The sequence below is a fragment of the Sus scrofa genome, chromosome 6, assembly GCF_054392235.1.
Source record: "Sus scrofa isolate SSC_HxYL_T2T_F1_AM1 chromosome 6, Sscrofa_HxYL_maternal_Yorkshire_Landrace_v2.0, whole genome shotgun sequence".
Lineage (NCBI taxonomy): Eukaryota > Metazoa > Chordata > Mammalia > Artiodactyla > Suidae > Sus > Sus scrofa.
The window spans coordinates 122582730-122604637 of record NC_139388.1 but is presented as its reverse complement, the minus strand read 5'-3'; the positions used below and the strand labels follow the sequence as shown (position 1 = coordinate 122604637).

Here is a 21908-nt window from a genome sequence, read left to right as displayed (position 1 = left end):
GGTATAGTTAGAATGAACTATGTGGTATTAGATTGTAAGTGAGGGAGTCAATATCATCTATGATTTGATAGATAGATTAGATAGGTAGGTAGATAGAAGCAGGTAGGTAGACAGAGAAATAGACTTGGGTGCATTCAAGTGCATGTACATATATTTCTTTAACTCCTTCCATTAAAAGTGCCTAGAATTGGAGTTCCCGTCGTGGCTCAGTGGTTAACGAATCCGACTAGGAACCATGAGGTTGCAGGTTCGGTCCCTGCCCTTGCTCAGTGGGTTAAGGATCCGACATTGCCATGAGCTGTGGTGTAAGTCGCAGACGCGGCTTGGATCCCACGTTGCTGTGGCTCTGGCGTAGGCTGGCAGCTACAGCTCCGATTGGACCCCTAGCCTGAGAACCTCCATATGCCGCAGGAGTGGCCCAAGAAATGGCAAAAAGACCAAAAAAAAAAAAAAGTGCCTAGAACCAAGGATAATTTAGTATCAATGAGCACAACTCATGTCCACATCTTTCTTTCTAAATGTCATTCTTTAATGACCTAGTGTTTTTTGGAGAAATACTGATTCCAGGGTTGGGATGGGGAAATTACAAAATGAGCCTGGAATAACGTGTGGTGTCAGAAAGTATGCAAGTGTTCAAAAGATAATAACAGCATGTTGAAAGGACACTGAAAACAACTTGTAGTTCTCAGTGGCTACATTGGTGTCAATTTGAACAACAAAAGAAATAGTGATAGTGATGGAGTATAATCCACAGAATAAAGTAGATTTTTACAAGTTTGTCCTGGTATGAATATATAATTGAACACAAAAATGAAAGGAGGTAAGGGATAGCTCTTCATTATAGTAGAACTCCAATTAATGTGTATAGAAGAAATTACAGAATTTTTAAACATTCACTGTTTGGTAAATACCACTGGAATAATTGTTGCAGCAAGAATCATCAGTGAGTCCTAAAATCGATGGGCAAAGTATCATGAGAAAAAATATTTTCATACTTTCAAAATATTTTCCCCATTATTAGATGCTTATTAATCATAAAGGGAAGAATAGTAACTTTCCATGAATAAACCTGTCAGATATCACCTTAGTCAAGTGTTCAAAGATAATAGTAGTAGTAACAACATTTTTTTGCTGTTTTTTAGGGCCCCATCTGGAGCATATGGAAGTTTCCAAGGCTAGGGGTCAAATCAGAGCTACAGCTGCTGGCCTACACCAGAGCCACAGCAATGAGGGATCGAGCTGCATCTGTGACCTACACCACAGCTCACAGCATCACCGGATCCCCAACCCAGTGAGTGAGGCCAGGGATTGAAATCATATCCTCATGGATACTAGTCAGCTTCGTTTCCTGTACACCACAATGGGAACTCAAATAACAACATATTGATACAAAGCACTGAGAAGGGCATAGTATCATTTTAATAGTATTCTTTTTTTTCCATTTTAATTACAGATATTTTGGTGATTTTATTTATTTTTTTATTACTCAATGAATTTATTACATTTGTAGTTGTACAATGATCATCACAATCCAATTTTATAGGACTTCCATCCCACAGCCCCAGCATATCCCCCCACCCCCCAAACTATCTCCTTTGGAGATCGTAAGGTTTTTCAATGTTTGTGAGTCAGTATCTGTTCTGCAAAGAAGTTCATTCTGTCCTTTGTTCAGATTCCACATGTCAGTGAAAGCATTTGATATTGGTGTCTCATTGTATGGCTGACTTCACTTAGCATGATAATGTCTGGGTCCATCCATGTTGCTAAAAATGCCAATATTTTGTTCCTTTTAATGGCTAATATTCCATTGTGTATGTGTACCACATCTTCTTGATCCACTTCTCTGTTGATGGACATTTAGGTTGTTTCCAAGTCTTGGCCATCGAAAATAGTGCTGCAATGAACATCAGAGTACATGTGTCTTTGTGAGTCATGGTTTTCTCTGGATAGATGCCCAGGAATGGGTTTGCCTGATCAAATGGGAGTTCTATGTTTAGTTTTCTGAGGAATCTCCATACTGCTTTCCACAGTGGCTGCACCAATTGACAATCCCACCAACAGTGTACTAGGGCTCCTTTTTTTCCACACCCTCTCCAGCACTTACTATTTGTAGATTTTTTGATGATGGCCATTGTGGCTGGTATAAGGTGGTACCTCATAGTGGTTTTGATTTGCATTCCTCTAATAATAAGTTAGGTTGAACATCTTTTCATGTGTTTTTTGGCCATCTGTATGTCTTCTTTGGAGAATTGTCTGTTTAGATCTTCTTCCCATTTTTTGATGAGGTTGTTTGTTTTTTTGGTATTGAGCTGCAGAAGGTGTTTATAAATTTTGGAGGTTAATCCTTTGTCAGTTGATTCATTTGCAAAGTTTTTGTTAGAAACAAATGACTTGAATTTAGTTACAAGAAAATATCAGACAATACTAAATTGAAGGATATATACAAAAATAATTGGCTGACCTGCATGTATCAAAAGTTTCAAAATCATGAAAAACAAGAAAGAACTATCCAAAATTAGAGGAGATTAAGGAAACATGGCAACTAAATGCAGTGTGCAGTCCTAGTTAGAGCTTATATTTGTAAAAGGACATTAATGGGACAATTGCTGAAATTTTAGTAAGGTTTACAGATTATTTAATAATATTTTAAATTTCCTGGGTGTAATCATTGCACTATGGTTATATAAAGTGTTAACTGTTTGAGTAGCTGGATGGAGAGTATGTTGGAAATCTTTGCCCTGTTTTTGCAAGTAGAAAGTTATTTCACAATAAAACACTTAAAATATTTTATTTTATAAACTGGAACCTTCCTTTCCATTCACAATAAAACTTGTAAGTTTGCCATTCACACACTCAAACCTTGTATATTTTTAGGAATTCATTTTGTGACTGCTTGAGATAGTCTTCAGAGTAATAGAAGCATTAATAATGACTAATTGAGTAGCCTCTTTTTTTGGCAACAGGTACAAAGCTAACAGACAATTTAATTAAAAAATTGTAACTATATTTCAATTCCAATTGTGAATATGATTTAGTGTTGACCAGTGACTTTCAAACCTGAGATAGCATCAGGAGCAACTGGAGGGCTGTTAAAATGAAGATTCTTTGGCTCCCTCCTCTTGAGTTTCAGATTCAGTGGGTCTGGGTTGGGGCTTAAGGATTTGCATTTCTAAAAAGCTTCCAGATGAGGCTGACACTACTAGTCCTGGGATGACCATACTTTAACACTGCTGTAGATAATAGTTTGAAATTGTAGAATTAATGTATCACTACATCTCTATTTTTCTAGTGTGTATAGTTAAATATAATTTAAACTACATTTTATCCCAGTTGCTAAACTGTAAGTATTGCAAAACTACAAGCCATTTTATGGTAGCCTTGAAATCCTAATGCTCAATGTGCTGAGATTAATAGATGGGACCTTTGGGAAGTACTTTAGGTCTTGAGAGTGAATCCTTCATGAATGAAATTACTATGTTTTTTTGTTTTTTCGGTTTTTTTTGTCTGTTTGTTTGCCACACCTGCAGCATATAGAATTTCCTTGGCTGGGGAGCTAGGACCACCATTAAAATGTTTGAAAGAAGACTAGTTGGTGCATTAAGAGAGGAGATAAAATTAAATAATAAAATGCTATATTAAAATGAAAAAAGGCATTATTTCATGTGCCTGTTCTCAGCATCACTAATTATTAGAGAAATGCAAATCAAAACTACAATGAGGTACCACCTCATACCTGTCAGAATGACCATCATTAACAAGTCATCAAATAACAAATGCTGGAGAGGGTGTGGAGAAAAGAGTACCCTCCTACACTGTTGGTAAGAATGTAAATTGGTACAACCACTACGGAAAACAGTATGGAGGTGCCTCAGAAAACTAAATATAGAACTACCATATGACCCGGCAATCCCACTCTTGGGCATATATCTGGACAAAATTTTCCTTGAAAAAGAAACATGTACCCCTATGTCCATTGCGGCACTATTCACAATAGCCAAGACATGGAAACATCCTAAATATTAACAGATGAATGGATTAAGAAAAGATGGTATATATGCACAATGGAATACTATTCATCCACAAAAAAATAACAAAATAATGCCATTTTCAGCACCATGGGTGGAACTAGAAACTCTTATACTAAGTGAAGTAAGTCAGAAAGAGAAAGACAAATACCATATGATATCACATGTCTGGAATCTAATGTTAGGCACAAATGAACCTTTCCACAGAAAAGAAACTCATAGACTTGGAGAACAGACTTGAGGTTGCCAAGGGGAAGCGGGAGGGAGTGGAATGGACTGGGAGTCTGGGGTTAATAGATGCAAACTATTGCATTGGGAGTGGATAAGCAATGAGATCCTGCTGTATAGCACAGGAAACTCTATCTAGTTACTTATGATGGAACACGATGGAGGATAATGTGAGAAAAAAATGTATATATATGTGTGTGAGTGGGTCACTTTGCTGTACAATAGAAGTTGACAGAACACTGTAAACCAACTATAATGGAAAAAAATAAAAATCATTAAAAAAAAACTAAAGGCAGAAAAAGAGATGGGGAATAAACAAAAAATAATGCAATTAGTAGAAAACCAAAACCTGGTAGGTATTCATCCAACTATATCTACTATAGGTAGGTATTCATCCAACTATATTCACTTTAAATGTGAATATCTAAATATACTATAAAAATGTCGTTACAGTGATAATAAAACAAGACCCAACTATATGTTGTCTATAAGAAAACCACATTGAATATAAAGGCTCAGATAGACTAAAAGTAAAGAAGTGGAGAAATATATACCATTCTAACAGTAATCAAAAGAAAGCTGAAGTACCAATATTAATTTTAGACAAAGCACAAAACAAAGCAAGAAAAATTATCAGAGATAAAGAAGGGAATTACATAACGATAAAGGGGTCAGTTTCCCCAAGAACACATAACAATCACTAATGCTATATAGCTGACAATAGATACTCCAAATATCTGACACTATATCTGAGAGAATTGAAGAAAAAATAGACAAAAGTACTACTACTGTTTCATACTTCAACCTCTCTCAGTAATGGACAGATAGAGCAGGCATAAATCACTCAGGAAACAGACTACCTGCACAGAAACATCAGTCATCTGGTTCTAAATGACATTTTTTAGAACACTCTATCCAACAAAAGGCCAATGCCCATTCTTCACAAGCTCATATGGAATATTTACAGACATGGGCCATAAACACATCTCACAAACTTAAAAGTATAGAAATCATCCAAAATATGACTTCAGACTGCAAGGAATTAAATTAGAAATCAATAGCACAAAGAGAGCTGGAATGGAAAGATTCTTTTTTTTTTTTTTTGTCTTTTTGTCTTTTCTAGACACTTGCAGCACTTGCAGCATATGGAGGTTCCCAGGCCAGTGGTCTAATTGGAGGTGTAGCTGCCAGCCTATGCCAGAGCCACAGCAACCCGGGATCCAAGCAGCATCTGTGACCTACACCACAGCTCACAGCAACACAGGATCCTTAACCCATTGAGCGAGGCCAGGGATCGAACCCGCAACCTCATGGTTCCTAGTCTGATTTGTTAACTACTGAGCCATGACGGGAACTATGGAAAGATTCATTTTGAGTTAATTTTTGTATTCAGTGTAAAGTCTGTGCCTCAGTTCATATTTATGCGTATGGATATCCAGTTATTCCAGCACCATTTCTTGAAAAGACCACCCTTTCCCATTGAATTGTCTTTGCACCTTTGTAAAAATCAGTAATTATATTTTGTTTGTTCCATTTCTGGGCTCTGTTTTGTTTCCTTGATCTGCATGTCTCTTCTTTCAGCAATGGCATGCATGCTATTTTGATTACTACAGTTTTATAATAAGTTTTGAAATCAGTTCATGTAAGTCCTCCAACTTGGTTCTTCTTCCACATTATATTATTTATTGTAGTCCTTGACTTTTCACATAAATTTTGAAGACAGTTTGTTAATATCTACAAAATAGCTAATGCAGATCTTCACTGAAATTGTATAAAATCTATAGATCAAGCTGGAAAGAATTGAGATATTTATTTTTTTAATATCTACTTTGATTATTTTTCATCAGAATTTTGTAGTTTTCCATTTATAGATCTTGCATATATTCTGTTAGAGTTACATGCAAGGATTTTTATTTTGGTGACTTTTGTTGTTTTTTAAATTCTAGTTTAATATTTCTAGAGTTTGTGTAGAAACAGTTTTAAGTATCCCATGAACGCAAACCACTAAACTATGTAGAAGGCAGGGGATTCTCCAAAATTCAAACTGATTTTGTGTATCAAGATCCAGAATATGTTCAATGGGGTGGTAGTGCAGGACAAGAGGGAAAGCAGCAGGGAATGACAAATGTACCACATGTGGATATTATTGTTTTATGTATCTCTTAGACTGAAAAGAACTTTTATATGCATATATTCAGATGGGAAAATTATGCGTTAATAATCTCAAGGTATAGGCATTATGGCATATATGTGAAAATGGTCTCTTACTGTCATTGTTCTATTAAACTTAAGTGCTTTTTTTTTTGGCCTTGCAGAGGTTCCATGGCCAGGGATTGAACCTGAACAGCAGCTACCTGGGCCACAACAGTGACAACACCGAATCGTTAACCTGCTGAGTTACCAGGGAAATCTCCCCCCCCTCCGCCACCAAAATATATTCTTTTAGAGAAATATTTCTTTTCCTTTGGGGACTCTCTGTACTTATCAGTAATCTGCATTAAGTGATTGAGATACAGGTTTTGGCTTTCATTCTGCAAAGGCTTGAAGCAGACTTCAAGGTAAAATATTACATAGCATCAAGGAAATGGGTATTTTTCTAGGGAATTTTCCTTCTTTACAAAGACAACTTTGATTCTGAATCAGACACTGACTTGGCACCACAGTGTCTTGGAATGACCTTCCTTTATCCAGAAGAGAGCTGTTTTAGACAAGATCACATGTTTGTTTTTGTTTTTTCAGGGCTGCATCTGCGGCATATGGAGGTTCCCAGGCTAGGGGTCAAATAGTAGCCTCAGCTGCCAGCCTACGCCACAGCCACAGCAATGCGGGAACCAAGCCATATCTGTGACTGACACCAGAGCTCACAGCAACGCCAGATCCTGAACCCACTGAGCAAGGCCAGGGACCAAACCTGTGTCCCCATGGATGCCAGTTGGATTCGCTAACCACTGAGCCATGACAGGAACACCTAAAATATTGGTTTTCATGTTTGCTCAAATTTTCTAGCTTGGGCCATTGGGAGCTCTAGCAGTTAGTTCCTGTATGTTTGACATACCCCATCTTCTGTTGTTACTGTTGTTTGCTATTTGTTTGATACTTTCTAATACTACAAAATGTTCAAGAATCATCTTTTTTATTTCCTGCCGCAGTCCAATAATCGGCTATTTCCCTAAGGAGTACTAGTAGCTTCTCTTTTAGAAAAGTATTAAAAACCAAGATGTTTTAGGTATGCTCACTGATACTGGGGTATTGTTATTCGAGGACCTCTCAGCTAAGAAGGAGATATATATGTGTATATACTAATTACGTATATGCATACTCATCAGTGTTTCTATGTGCAAACATCTGTATCCATATTAGGTCAAACAGGAGTTCATATTGGTGTCTCCAACTCTAATTCAACTAATCTTAGGTCATTCTAGCCTTCTCCCTTTGCTTACCTGTAAGCTCCCGCTTCAGAAGTGAGACCCGGTTCCAGCCCTGATATCCATTGACTTAACTGTTCAATTCAAGTGTACATGTACAGAAGTATTAGAATTGTAACCCTGACTTTCAATATGTTAATCACCTGAATAAATTAATTACCTTTTGCCTTAGTTTTCATAAAGTGCACTCATTTCCAAGTTTACTTAGATGAGTAGCTCCTCTGCCTTCTGTAAGATCATATTCCTATATATTTTGTAACAGAACTTTTTTGTCATCTGCATTCTATTCTGGGATCCCATGACCTCCAAAATGATTTAAAATTAGCGTATGTAAGGTTCTTTCTTTGTGTAATAAAGTTCTATGGGTTTCAACAAATGTATATTGTCCACTATTGTGTCCACTATTGTATCATGGTGAAGAGTGTCACATTTTAAAAGTTTCCCGTTCTTCACTTATTCAAACCATCTGCATCCCAAACACCAAGAAGCTACTGATTTTTTTTACTGTCTCTATAGTTTTGCCTGTTCTAGAATATCATATAATTAGGAAGAGACAGTATGCAGTATTTTCAGACTGACTTTCACTTAGCAATATGCAAAGTTTAAGATTTATCTATGATTTTATTTATTTGTGAATAATATTCCATTGTATGGATGATCATTTATAAAATGAAATCATAGTTCATCTGTCTTATTTCTAAACAGTTTTATATTATATTCAATGTATTATGATTTGTTTACCCAACAAGCTATTGAAGGACTCTTGGTTGCTTCTGGTTTTGGGATGATAGAGATGGTTGAAACATTCACAAGTAGTTTTTTGTGTGTACATAGATTTTTAAATGAGTAGAAATTTAAGATTGCAACTGCTGATTATGTGACAAACCTGTGTTTTGCTTTATAAGAAACTGCCAAACTGTCTCTCAAAGTATTATACCATTTTGCATCCCCATGGACAATGAAAGTTCCTATTGCTCCTCATCCTTGTCAACTTTTGGTATTTATTTATTTATTTTTAGTCATTCTAACAGGTGTGTGGTGAAATCTTACTGTTTCAGTTTACAATTCATTAATGAAAAATTATGCGGGGCATTTTTTCATATGTGTATTTACCAAATGTTTATCTTTCTAGGTGAGATGTATGTTGAGATTTTTGGTCCATTTTTAAAGTTCAATTAATTTTTTTTCTTGTTGAGTTTTAAGAATTGTGTACTTTGAATACAAGTCTTTCATCAAACATATGTTTTGCAAATATTTTCTCCCAGTCTGGGTCTTGTCTTTTCACTCTCTCAGTAGTGTTTCTCATAGAAGTCTTTATTTATTTATTCATTTATTTTTGCTTTTTAGGACCATACCCACAGCATATGGAAGTTCCCAGACTTGGGGTCTAATCAGAGCTACAGCGGCTGGCCTGCGCCACAGCCACAGCAATTCAGGATCCTAGCCAGGTCTGCGACCTACACCACAGCTTACAGCAATGCTGGATCCTTAACCCACTGAGCGAGGCCAGAGATCAAACCCGCATCCTCAAGGATCCTAGTCATGTTCGTTAACTGCTGTGCCATGAAGGGAATTCCTAGAAGTCTTTATTTTTAATAAAGCCTGAATTACCTAGAAGTCTTTATTTTTTATTTTTTTATTTTTGTTTTGTCTTTTTGCTATTTCTTTGGGCTGCTCCTGCAGCATATGGAGGTTCCCAGGCTAGGGGTCGAATCGGAGCTGTAGCTGCCAGCCTACGCCAGAGCCACAGCAACACAGGATCCGAGCCGCGTCTGCGACTTACACCACAGCTCATGGCAATGTCGGATCCTTAACCCACTGAGCAAGGCCAGGGATCGAATCTGCAACCTCATGGTTCACCATGGGGACTCCGAAGTTTATGATTTTAGATAGTACATAAAGTTCTATATTTCTTGAGTTATTTATTATGTGAGGTATAAATTCTGTGTCTGGGTTATTTTTTTCTCATGTATGAATGTCCAATTTTTCCAGAACCATTTGTTGAAAAGAATATCTTTTCTCCATTAAATAGCCTTTGCTCTTTAGTCAGTATATTTGCCTTGGTACATTTTGAGGTGGGGTTGTCAATTGATCTATATATTCTATTCAGTTGATCTATATGTTCTATTCTTTAGCCAATATCGCAATGTCTTGATTACTATGGCTTTATACCAAGCATTGAACTTGAGTCTTTTGTTTCCTACATCTTTGTTCTCCTCATTCATTAGACTGCTGACTATTTTAGGTCTTTTGCATTCTATATATATTTTAAAATAAATTTGTTAATTTCTACAAAATAACTGCTTTTCTGCATATAAATCCTGAATATGTACATATGTAAACATATATACATACATATATATACATTAGATATATATCAAAGTATTTCATATATTTTTGATGCTATTATAAATGGCATTTTAAACATTTCAAATTAAAAATGTTAATTGTTGCTTTATGGACATGACTGGCTTTTGTATATTGACCTTGTATCTTGCAATCTTGCTGTAATTGGTTATTTGCTCCAGGAGTTTTGGTTTGTAGATTGTGTACCTTTCTACATAGATATCATGCCATTTATGAAAAAGACAGTTTTATTTCTTCCTTCCCATTTGTACAACGTATATTTCCTTTTCCTTAAAAAAAATCTTACTGCACTAGCTAGGACTTAACAATACAATATTGAATAGGAGTGATGAGATGGGACATTCTTGCCTGGACCTAAAACTTTGAGAGATTTCATTATTAAGTGTGAGGTTAGTTTTAGGAGGCTTGCAGATGTCCTTTATCAAGTTAAAGTTCCATTTATTCCAACCTAGCTGAGAGTTTTTATAATAAGTGGGTGCTGGATTTTGTAAATGTTTTATCTGTGTCAGGTGATAAGGTCATATGATTTTTCTCCGTCAGCCTCTTGCTATAGTGGATAACTATGATCGACTTTCAAATATTGAACCAACCTTCTGTATCTGGAATAAATCCCACTTGGTTGGGTTGTGCAATTATTGTTCAGATACTGTTTTATGTGATCTGCTAACATTTTGTTGAGAATATTTACTTCTATGTTCATGAGAGTTCTTGGTCTACAGTTTGTCTTTCCTGAGATGTCTTAATCTAATTTAGGTATTAGCATAATAATGGCCTCATAGAATAAGTTTGGAACTATTGGAACTATTCTCTCTGCTTCTAGTTTTTAGAAGAGCTTATAAAGTTAGAATTATTTCTCCTTTAAATGATAGAGCTCAGTAGAATTTATCATTTGGGCCTGAAGCTTTCTCTTTTGGAAGACTGTTAATTGTTGATTTAATTTCTTTGATAGATATAGGTCTGTTTAGATTGTTCATTTTTCCTTATGTGAGTTTTGGTAGTTTTTGTTTACCAAGGAATTGGTCCATTTTAAGTCAGTTATAAAGTGTGTGGACATAGGGTTTTTCATAGTATTTCCTATTATCTTTGTAATGTCCATGTGAAAAGTAGTAAGGACCACTTTTTCTTTTCTGATTTAGGTAATCTGTGTCTTCTGTCTATTTTTCTTAGCCTGCTAGAGGTGTACTGCTTTTATTGCATTTTCTAAAGAAGCTGCTTTTGATTTTGCTGATTTTCACCATTCTCCTATTTTTATTTTTATTTTTTAATTAATTAATTATTTTTTTCTTTTTTTAAATTTTTATTTATTTTTTTTCCACTGTACAGCAAGGGGATCAAGTTATCCTTACATGTATACATTTTTCCCCACCCTTTTTTCTGTTGCAGTATGAGTATCTAGACATAGTTTTCAATGCTACTCAGCAGGATCTCCTTGTAAATCTATTCTAAATTGTGTCTGATAACCCCAAGCTCCCTCCCACTTATCCTCCTGTTTTTAATTTCACTGATTTCTACTCTTTTTTATTACATCCTTTCTTCTTGTTGTTTTGGCTTCATTTGCTCTTCTTTCTTAGTTTTCTAAGGTGAAAGGTAGTTTACTCCTTAGTTTTTTCTTCTCTTTTAAAATACGTATTTAACGGTGTAATTTCGCACTATGCCGCACTTTTGCTGCATCCCACAAATTTTGATAAGATAAATTTTCATTTTCATTTAGTTGAAAATATACATATTTTTTCTCCCAATCATTTTTTTTTAACTCATGTGTTATTTATTAAGTGTTTTGTTTAATCTCAAAAATTGGGGGATTTTTCCGGCTATGTTTCTGTTATTGATTTCTAATTTAATTCCCTGTGGTATAGGGACATACTTTGTATAATTGTTATTCTTATAAATTTGTAAGTTTTGTTATTTGGCCCAGGGTAGGTTATATTTTGATAACTGTTCTATGTGGACTTGAGAAGAATGTGCATTCCACTATTATTGGATGGAGTGTTCCATAAATATCACCTAGGTCAAGGTGATTGATAATGCTGTTCAGTTCATCTGTATCTTCACTGATTTTATGCCCACTTTATCTACCAGTACTGGCAGTGGGATGTTGAAGTCTCAGCTATAGTAGTGGATTTATTTCTCCTTGCAATTCTATCAGTTTTTTCCTGATATATTTTGATGTTAGGTACATACACATTAAGAAATATGTGTAATCAGAGAATTGATCACTTTATAATTATATATGCCTCTCCTTATACCTGATGATATTATCCTCAAGTCCACTCGTTCAAATTTATGTTAACATGGTATATACTTCTCCATTCCTATACTTTTAATCTATATGAATTTATATATTTAAATTCAGTTTCTTTTTTATAACCATTTTAAAAATGGAGGTATAGGAGTCCCTGCTATGGCACAGTGGGTTAAAAATCCAACTGCAGCAGCTCAGATTGCTGCAGAGTCATGGGTTCGATCCCCAACCCAGTGCAGTTAAAGTATCCTGTATTCCTGCAAATGCAGTGTAGGTTGCAGCTGCAAATTGAAGTATAGTTAATTTACAGTGTTGTGTTAGTTTCAGGAGTACAGCAAAATGATTCAGTGATATCTATTTTGATACCTATATCTATATGTTCTTTTTCAGACTCTTTTCCATTATAGGTTATTACAAGATATTCAATATAGTTCCCTGTGTTATATAGTAAGTCCTTATTGATTATTTTATATATATTATCATGTATATATAAATCCCAAGCTCTTAATTTATCCCCCCATCTCCCACTATCCTCTTAGGTAACACTAGGTTTGTTTTCTATGTCTGTGTAAGTTTCTTATAGCCAGCACACAGTAGGATCTTGTTTTGTTATCCCCTCTGACAATCTTTGTCTTTTAAGTTGCATATTTAGATCATTCACATTTAAAGTGACTATATTGATATGATTGGATTAATATCGATCATATTCATATATTTTAAAATTTTTGTTCTATTTTTTCTTTTCTGTCTTATTTTCCTGTCTTCTCTAGTTTTAATTAAGCATTTTCTATGATTCCATTTTATCTCCTCTCTTAGCATATCAAGTATACTTTAAAAATATTGTGATTGCTCCATAGAATTTTCATGCTTATTGCTTTTTGAAAGTCACCTTCTTAACTGAATATTAATATACATGGTGAAAAGTGTGCTAGTAATACATCTATAACTCAATACACTTTCCTAAAGTGAACCACTTGTGCAGTTAGCACGTAGAGTAGGAAGCAGATTGTTACTACCATTTTAGAAACTGTCTTCGAGTCCTCTACAACCAAAGTAACCACTAACCTGACTTCTACTACCATAGATTAGTTTTGTTTGTTTTTGAATAAAATCTTTGTGAATTTACTTTTGTTTTGTTACTTATGCTGGTTTTTATAGATGATAGTTGCTTTTCTTATTTTTGGACATTTCAGGTTGTATAGTCATATTTGGTCGATCTTAATCAAGGACAGACCCACATTGTGGATGTTTTCCTCTACAGAGAATTTATATTTACCTTTATTATGAGCCAGGTAGCAAGGCCAACTTCATAACTATTTTATCACCCTTGAAGAGTCTCTGGCTTATTATAGGATTTTCAAAAACAGCTTCAACACTGTGCTCCTGATCTAATGTTCAGTCTTTCTACCATAATGTTGATATTAATGTTGCTCATAAGAACATCTAGCTCCTTAGGTGTGTTGACTGCTCACTGATCAGTTTTAATGGACTTTTTTTTGTGGGAGGGGAGAGGGAGATACTTTCCCTGTGAGCCCAGTCAAGCAGTCAAAACTTATGCATCCTTGTGTTGTCTTCTTAGCATCCCTAGTTGCCCACAGCACTAGAAGTGGAAATCCACATTAATTTTGTTCTTAAAATGCATAAATCAGTACTATGCCTTTACCTTGATGAATATTAGTAAAATGTCAGCCAATATCATCATTATGTATTCCTTAAATAGCTGATCGATACTTAAAAATTACATAGTTTTCTGCTAATTTAGAAAATATTGATCATATAAATATTTTGAAACAATTTTTAAAAGTATAAGGCATAAAATCTACTTTACTTGGGACTAGTAAATTTAATACTCCAACAAAATGCTATGCTCAGATGGTTTTATTTGAGTCAAAGAAATCTTGAGATTATAAGGACTACTGCTATTTCAAAATTCAGTTTGATTTGTTTTTCTACAAGAAGATATGTGCACATAACTATACACAGAAACAAAGCTGTCTTTGTAGACGCTTCTCAATCACTGACCCTCAAGGAGCTGTTCCATCTTTCCTCAGTATGTGGAGGATTATTTCATTCATCACACCCAGTTACAAATTAATGTCTAAAATGACTCTTAAATATTTGGTTGGTTCATAGGTTCATTGTACTTAGTGAAGTTATTCTTTTTTTTTTTTTTTTTTTTTGTCTTCTTCTAGGGCCGCACCCGTGGCATATGGAGGTTCCCAGGCTAGAGTCGAATCGGAGCTGTAGCCACTGGCCTACACCAGAGCCACAGCAACGCAGGATCCCAGCCAGGTCTGCAACTTACACCTCAGCTCCTGGCAACGCAGGATCCCTAACTCATTGAGCGAGGGCAGGGATCGAACCCACAAGTTCATGGCTCCTAGTCGGATTCATTAACCACTGAGCCACAGTGGGAACTCCTAGTGAAGTTATTCTTAATAAATTATGCTATGTGATATGTTAGGCAATTTGTATCTCATGCACACATGTGTAAAACTCTACCTTGAATATTACTTCAGTCTAAAATTTACAGTTCATTAAGATAAATGGAAGGGTGTCACCCCCATATTGGTGTTCTACTTTTCCAAGCCCTCAAGATCAAAGTCATCAAAGTAGACAGTTTAAATTGAATTGCTTAAGATGTATTTTTTGTATAGAAGTTGAATACTTCATGTTTTAAAATTTAACTCTCATTTTCAAAACTCAATATGAACCGTAAAAAGATCTTAAATTTTTGGAGCTTCTAAGTGGTTACTCTGCTTTTTGATCAAGAAGTTTTAATTAAAGAGTTTTCTAAAGATATAGGAGTTGTTCATTTTAGAAGGATAAAAGAAAAGGGAAGTCTAAAACATTTTCTGCCTTGTTTTTCATTGCCTACCAGGATAGTGCCAGGAAAACTAGGGGTAGTTTTTCCCTTAACTTCTCTCTTTTGTCAAAGGACAGTATTTTAGCATTTTTATAGCTATTTTGTAGTTCTGATATTTGAACTCAGATGTCTTTCCTGTGAAAACTATTTCTAGAGCCTGTGGTTTTAGCCAAAGAAATATCTGTGTCTGTTCTTGTCACTTTTAATATGTAAGTTAAAATGTCCTACAATGATTACTAATATACGTAATAAGGTATAAGGGCTAGATGATGATGGTAAGGTAATAATTAGTTCAGTCAACAGAAATCAGAGTGAAAACTGGAAATGTGGAAGAATGTAATGGGAGTTGGGCAGAGGTGCGTTTCTTCCTCTTCTCCAAAGAGTTATTTTCCATGACAAAATAACTGTTCTAAAAATAATGTAGAGATTCTATAATCGTGCTGTCCACTGAGTCGAAGATGATATGTGGATTACTGTTTTAAGACATATATTTTGGAAGAAAAGATAAGCCATATGGCTACTGGAAATAAAGCAATATTTGGGGCCAGAAAAATAAATGTATTTTCTTCTCTGTTACAAGGGACACGAACACCAGACTCTTAGCTTTGGACTTTATCATAGATCTAACAGCTAGATGAAAGTGTCAGGTGAATGAATGTTGAATGAATCCATAGGTGGCTATTAAAGTTCAGGAAATGGTTGTGCCATGGACTTATGCACATAGAGATGTTAAAGGTAGGAATTAAAGAGAAATTCAGCCAATCCGCTAGACTTGTCAAATCTAATTTGTTCTTAGTTTGCACACTTAAGTATATATCTGGAGGTTATGTTCTGACCAATGCATCATATTTAATGCTGAACATTTCAAGCAAACATATATATCAATCAATTTGGGGCCAAGCAACAAATAATAAATTTCTAATCTGTTTTTTCTTTTGGTTAGAAAATGGAATAAAGCTACTGATACTATAGCTTACCCTTTTTTTTTTTTTCAAAAAATACTCTGTGTGTGTGTGTGTGTGTGTGTGTGTGTGTGTGTGTGTCTTAGTAACGGCAGCCCTAAAGATCAGGACGGAATTTAAACTCTTTCAAAAGCATTTCTTTTCTGAACCAAAGGATAGCTATAGCATACTAAAGAAAGCTCTTTTCATTATTATTTGGAAAAAGAGTCGATAGAATGGAAGTTAACTAACAAATTCAGATTTGTGACACTTTCAAGTCAGTCCTTAATTTCCCTACTGGGACATTTATGCTTTAACTTTGTTTATTCTGTTTCATTTTGAAAAGTTACCATGCTAGATGGTAACAAAGTTGCTGATTGAGTTGGCCATTTGCTTCCTCTACAAATTCCTTGGAAGAGTTATTAGCAGAGGGTTGAACATGGGAGGCATAAGGATGTATAGAACTTCCAGGTTTCAAAGTAGCAAGGATCTTCTATCACACTCTTTAGTCCAGAGAAAGAGCTCAAATTGTCTTACTGTCTCGACTCAGAAGACAAAGTCTATATTTCGCCCATCCATTCCGTGACAGATTTGCTCATAGGCCATCCTCAAAGTGTAGATTCCTATTTGAACATGCCTCCAGGTCCTGTTCCAAAGTAAAATATGTCTAACCAAAGTTTTCAATCTTTCCTTTGAAAATTTTATTTTCTTAGAAGTCAAATTTTAATTTATTTTTATTTTTGACTATTTTTTAAAAATTTAATTACTTATTGAATGAAAGATTCTTTAAATTCTAGAGTTTACAGTTTTCGGGTTTCACACAGATGATTTCATATAACGTCATAATAACTTTTTTTTTTCTCATACCCATATATTGCCCCTCCCTGCCTCCCTCTCCCCACTAGTAACCACTAGTTTGTCTTATATATTTTAGAGTCTGCTTCTTTTTCGTTTTATTCGTTAGTTGTATTTTTTTTATTACACATGTAAGTGGCATTCATATGGTATTTGTCTTTCCTTTTTAAATTTTAAATGATAAGACCACATGAATTTTGGAACTCACTCACAGTTTAGGTCCAACCGAGGACTGATTCAAATGGCTTTGCTATTTTTCTCAGACATTCCCATCATTGTTATGCCAACAGGAGCTAACTTCTGCTGTTCAGGACATGATATTCCATTTTAATCCTAGGGTATTAGTTTATACAAAATCAATATGAAAAGATAGAAGCCCTCCCTTTGAGGGGATAGAGGAATGTGGATAGAGTGATGTCATTCATTCCCATGGCTTTAAATTTCCTGTATTTATATCTCCAGCCCAGACTTTTCTCTGTCGTTCAAGCTTCTATATTCAAATTCCTACATGAACAACTCTTTCTATATTTCAAATTTAACTTTTCTGAAATTAAATTTTTCTTCCTGCCTCGCCATCCCAACCTACTTCTGCTCCTACCTCAGCCTCCAACTCCCAATCTGTTCCTCTCTCAAACTCCCCTCTCTGAGTCAATGGCCTCCGCTAGCCATACTACTAAAGCCAGAAGCCATCTGGTCATCGTTAACTCAATCTTTTCTCTCACCTGCCACATGCAATCCATCAACAAGCCCTCTGGTATGTTTAAAATACATCTTCAATCCATCACTTCTTTCCCTTTACCTTGACCATTACCTTTCTAATCTATCACCATAATATTTCACCCAAGTGACTACAACTACCGCAAATTTCCTAACAGATTTTGCTTCCATGTTTGCCTCTTCCTAACCTTCTCTTTTCACAGTGGCCAGTGAACAGTCTAAAAAATGCATCTCATGTATCACTCTGCTGCTTTAAATACTTAATTGATTTTTCCACTGGACCAATAATAAAATGCAAATTCCTTATCACTGTGAGAAGTGCCCTACAGGATATGGCAGCAGCGGATACTCACATTTTGTAGTTTACCCCTCTCTTTCAAGCTCAAGAAACTCCAGTTGCACTAGTCTTCTTTAGGAAGATAGATCTTCCTTGAGTCAGAAAGTCCCTCTACTTTGTCATTTTTTCTATTGTAACACCATTTTCTCCCACCTAGCGCCTACCTCGAGTGTTAATTATTTATTTCCTTGCTTATTATGTTTTCCTTAGAAAAGTTTAAGTTCCATTAGATAAGGACATAAATCTGTCTTATTGACTAATTTAACCCTGGAGCCTATCAGAGAAATAGGTGCTTAGCAAATATCTGTTGAAAATGTGATTAAATGAATGGAAGAATGAAGGCTTATTCTTTGAACCTTTATTTTATGATTACAGATTATCCATAGTTTTCACTGTATCATTTTGCTGATGAATATGTAGTGTTTCATGACTATTTGTGATTAATATAAAAAGCAAGATTTTCCAGATTATTTTGGTTTTGGTCGCACCCTCAGCATATGGAAATTCCCAGGTCAGGGATCAAATCCGAGCCACAGCTGCAATCTATGCCACAGCTGTGGCAATGTTGGATCCTTGACCCACTGCACAGGGCTGGGGAATGAACCAATGCTGCTATAAGGACAATGCTTGATCCTGAACCCACTGTGCCACAGTGGGAACTCCCTCCAGATTTTTTTAAACTTTATATTACAAACTGACCATGAAGTTGGAAGAAATTTTACTTTCACAATAAAATTATGTTGTGTTTCAAAATCTGAATTATCTTTAATATCTAATTTTATTATATAACAATTTCTGACTTCCTCTTCCTATAAATAGTAGGCAGAACCATGGGTCAGGGATTAGGGATCATCCGTGTTCAGACCTGGGGATGAAGAGGCACTTTTTGGAAAGAGACGTTCTGCAGAAAAACAATTCTGAAGAAAGTGTCTTGGGGGAAACGCCAGTTAAATTCCGGGCAGTCTGTTCAGTGAGTAATTTAGCTGAAGAAAAGGCTCAACTTGACCCTCCCGGTGGAGTTGGGAGGAACTTCTAGAGAAGTTTAAAGGAGAAAAATGAATCCAGAGTGAGTTGCTAAAGCTGATTTTAGATTTTTCAAGTGTTTATGCTCTCAAGTAGAAGAGATATGATAAAAGATGGTGACTCAGCCTGCCAATTAATAATGACAAGTGCAGAACAGAGCACACTTTGGTTCCACTGGAGACCAAAGAATCCACAGGGTTCCATGAAGTTTGGCCCTTAGAGCCCTAGGAATCTCTATTCCTTTAGTCCCATGTGAATACACTTTCAATGTTAATTCTTTTACCTCTTCCTTCCAAAAATAATGCATCTTATATGATCTCTCTTAACTGTTGTTTTTTCACTTATACACCAAATTTAGTAAATATAGCTGGGGGTTGATGACACATTTGTATTCTGTGAATCCTTTATGTCTCAAGTGTTCTAATTTCCACATATTGGCATTTCAAGTATAATCATACATAGAATGAACACGTGCAATTGGTCAGGCTCTGGTATTTCCTTAAGTGGGATCCAACTTCATCCAAACAACATACAGCAAAAGGCAAGGGAATGGCCAAGGATTACGCCTGCCTACTTCCTTCTTTCCCTTCGTCTCTTTTTCCTTTATGATTTGACTCAGTATGTATTTATTAAGCACTTTGTGCATTGTTCATTGTGTTGGAGTTACTTGGGAAACAGGAAAATGCAAACTGTTATCAAGATTCTATTTGAGGAGTTCCCATGTTGATAGGGATGGAGTAGGCACAGGTGGTTGTGGAAGTCCCAGTGGATCATAGATAAGGAGGAAAACCTGGAAGATGGTGGGAGACCACAGTAAATTCAGGAAAAATTCAGGAAAGACATAAGAACACAGCAGGCTTGCTTCACTATTGGAGGTGTGAGAATTGCCTCAGGTCATGGGGTGGGGGATGGGATTAGGCCTGCATTCAGATTCAGGCCAAGGGCAAGAGTTTGAAGATTGCCCTTCAGCTGAATTGAATATACACCTTACAGGATACTAAGGAGGAGCTACTACTCCCCGAAATGAAGAGGCAGGCCTTTCCCTCCCCCCATGCCCCTTGGATGATAAAACTGTGGCCCACTGGATCCTTGGGACAGAGCTTCCTTGCCTGCTGGCTTGCATCTCTTGTCAGCGTCCTATCCTATTAAATCTGTTTCTTGCCTATCACTTAGTCTCTCACTGAATTCCTTCTGCGTGGAGGCATAAATAACCTGAAACTTTGTGAATCCAGATACAGGGTAACTCGAATTTAAAACCATGGGTTTAAGTTACAATGTAGCTTTAGGCTGGGTTTGAGGCCCAGCACATGGGTTCAAGTCCTGGCACGTGGGTTCAAGTCCCAATCTTTGTGTCCTGGCTAGGTTCAGGCCGTTAGTGCTGTCAGTTTCAATGTGGCTCAGAGGGTTAAGAAACCAACATAATCTCTATGAGGATGTCGGTTCAATCCCTGGCCTTGCTCAGTGGGTAAAGGATCCAGTGTCTCTGCAAGTTGCAGCAGAGGTGGAAGATATGCTCAGATCTGGTGATGTTGTGGCTGTGGCATAGACCTCAGGTGCAGCTCTGAATTTCCATATGCTACAGGTGTGGCCCTGACAAGAAAAAAAGTCTGTAAATATAGTACCAGGAGCAGTGCAGTTCTTTTGATCTAAAACAATGTTTTCCAAACTATAGGTTGCCAGCCATCCTTTGCTGGATCATAAAATAAATTTCTTAGGTTAGGACCATACTTTACCAAAGATAAATAGGATAAAAATGGCACATGGTATATATTACATGTTAAAAATACCTGTTTCATAAAATTTTTGTAGGACGGATGTATGTATGCACTCTATGGCAAGGTAAAATGTCTTACTTGAGATAAGGTTAAAAAAATATTTGAAAGACACTATCCAGAGGAGTTTAGACAGATTATTTTAACTTAAGAGAAAAAGGCTTTCCGATTCCAAAAGTACTTGAATCAGGCTCAGAGGACATGAGATGACTTCTCAAATGAAAGAGCTTCTAAAAAGAATCCTGATATTGTAAAATGAGTTATGAAGAGAAAGTAAACTCTACGAATGTAAAATCATGAATGAATGACCATCTTATGACCAACTATACTTCCAGAATCTTCCATGAAACCGGTGACCAATATACCAGAAAATCTAGATCTCTCCACTTGTGAACATCTCTATCTCTGATATCACAGGGAAACTTTTAAGATAGTTGTTCCTGGGCAGTATACCACAGTTAGAAGGGTGATTGAAGATATTTATCTGTCCAATGGCTTCTTCCAAATAACTAGTTAATATATTGAATGTTTTGAAAAATGTGAACAGCCTAAAGATAACTACCAAGTCAAAACATTTAAAGAGATCTCTCCTTTATATTAGATCCACTTGTGACTTCTATTGGTCAGTGGATTCTCTGAGCTCTACTGGTCTAATATTTATTGGGCAAAAAAAAGGACTCAGGACAACTGATTTACTTTAGCTTTTTTTGATATAAAAGAAGGGAATAAAAAGAATAAAAGCAGTCAGGGTAGCCTCTAGAGAAGGGGAGCTGTTGTTGCAGGAATCTTGCAAGTTAATGAGAATTCACCCGGGACTCTAGAGCCACTGAGAGAAGGGAGAAAGGAGATGGGGGGTGGATAAAAACTCTTCCTTTGCAGCTGGCCCTCTCCCTCATTTGTTGCTCCAATAAGCAGTAATTAGGTCCTGAGCTAATGGTGTCAGCTGATCTGCTGTTTTTAGGCTAGACCCAGAGGAATCTCCATGGAAACCCTGCTGGAGTCGTCCCCCCACCTGGATGCTGAGTGCTCCTTTCCGCCACCTGGCTGCCGCCGGGCCCGCTGCTACCTCCTCCTGCCTCTAACCTGCAGCCTGCAGCATGCGCACTGCCC

General features: G+C 36.2%; 1 protein-coding gene across 1 annotated transcript in view; it reads left to right on the top strand.

Annotated features, from left to right (window-relative positions):
- NOL4 (nucleolar protein 4) overlaps positions 1 to 21908 on the top strand; it is a 701612-nt gene that overhangs the window by 224146 nt on the left and 455558 nt on the right. The gene's annotated exons all lie outside the window — the stretch shown is intronic.